The sequence below is a fragment of the Trichechus manatus genome, unplaced genomic scaffold, assembly GCF_000243295.1.
Source record: "Trichechus manatus latirostris isolate Lorelei unplaced genomic scaffold, TriManLat1.0 scaffold00058, whole genome shotgun sequence".
Taxonomy (NCBI): Eukaryota; Metazoa; Chordata; class Mammalia; order Sirenia; family Trichechidae; genus Trichechus; species Trichechus manatus.
In genome coordinates this window covers 2,441,179-2,442,735 of record NW_004443994.1, presented here as the reverse complement: position 1 = coordinate 2,442,735, position 1,557 = coordinate 2,441,179, and the positions used below count along the sequence as shown (strand labels likewise).

Genomic DNA, 1,557 nt, shown 5'->3' with positions numbered 1-1,557 from the left:
CCTGCGTTATGCAGATGATACAACCTTGCTTGCTGAAAGTGAAAAAGACTTGAAGCACTTACTGATGAAGATCAAAGACCACAGCCTTCAGTATGGGTTACACCTCAACTTAAAACAAAAATCCTCGCAACTGGACCAATAAGCAACATCATGATAAATGGAGAAAAGATTGAAGTTGTCAAGGATTTCATTTTACTTGGATCCACAATCACCACCCACAGAAGCAGCAGTCAAGAAATCAAAAGACACATTGCATTGGGCAAATCTGCTGCAAAAGACCTCTTTAAAGTGTTGAAAAGCAAGAATGTCACCTTTAAGACTAAGGTGAGCCTGACCCAAGCCATGGTGTTTTCAATTGCCTCATATGCATGCGAAAGCTGGATGATGAATAAGCAAGACCATAGAAGAATTGATGCCTTTGAATTGTAGTGTTGGTGAAGAATATTGAATATACCATGGACTGCTAAAAGAACAAACAAATCCGTCTTGGAAGAAGTACAATCAGAATGCTCCTTACAAGCAAGGAAGGGGAGACTACATCTTACATACTTTTAACATGTTATCGGGAGGGATCAGTTCCTGGAGAAGGACATCATGCTTGGTAAAGCAGAAGGTGAGCAAAAAAGAGGAAGACCCTCAATGAGATGGATTGACATAGTGGCTGCAACAATGGGCTCAAGCCTAACAAGGATTGTGAGGATGGCACAGTACCAGGCAGTGTTTTGTTCTGTTGTACATGGGGTTGCTATGAGTTGGAACCGACTTGACGGCACCTAGCAACACAACAGCACCTACTGTACCAAGTGACATCTAAACTAGTATTTGAGCAATCAGCTGGGCACCATAGCCTAGCCAAGTTGACAAATAAAATTAACCATCACAGTACCACAAACTGATTCTTGATAAGCGTACTGCTTAGCTGATGGGAGGAAAAGAAAGTGGGTTTAGTAGAATATAGCCTACTAGCCAGGAGTATTCAGTGTCATTGGACATAAGTCTTATGTTTTAGAAAGGATTGGTTAAGCTGGCAAACTAGTTAAGAGAGTTTAAGGAAAGGAAAAAGACTGGAATTCAGTTTTGCATCTCTTTCACCAGAAAATGAAAGTTCATTTTTGATGGTGCCCTATGTGAGTTTAATATCTTATCTTTAATACACTAAACTTGTACTCATCTCTTCACGTATTCTAATTTTTTTCTCTTTCTTCCTAGGATCCTGGGGAGAAAGGGAATCATGGACAGAAATATTTCAGTGCCCTAGGTAATGCCTTCTTCTGGAATCAGGACATGGTTGGGAAAGGGAGAAGTACTTCTTGCCTTAGGGATTGTAGAGGATGTAATGGAAGGGATTTTTTGTATCTCGGTTTGGAATCTCCTGAGGAGATGTGTCTTACAAGCTTTTTTCTAAGCCTATACTTTCCATGGGGATATGAGGGTTAGAGTACAATGTAGAGTTTTTGGCTTTTCTCATAAAGCTTCTGGGGCTACCAAGTCATCAATACCTTCATTCAATGAGATTTAAAAGGAAATCTCGCCTGTAGTCCTCCCTAAGGTACCCTA

At 40.5% G+C, this 1,557-nt stretch overlaps 1 long non-coding RNA gene across 1 annotated transcript in view; it reads left to right on the top strand.

Moving 5' to 3' along the window:
- Positions 1-1,256, top strand: part of LOC111820995 (uncharacterized) — a 3,273-nt gene extending 2,017 nt beyond the window's left edge. Inside the window, exon 3 of the long non-coding RNA XR_002824477.1 lies at positions 1,210-1,256. This is a non-coding gene — a long non-coding RNA (uncharacterized LOC111820995). The remainder of the gene's footprint in view (positions 1-1,209) is intronic.
- Positions 1,257-1,557: the final 301 nt, after the last annotated feature.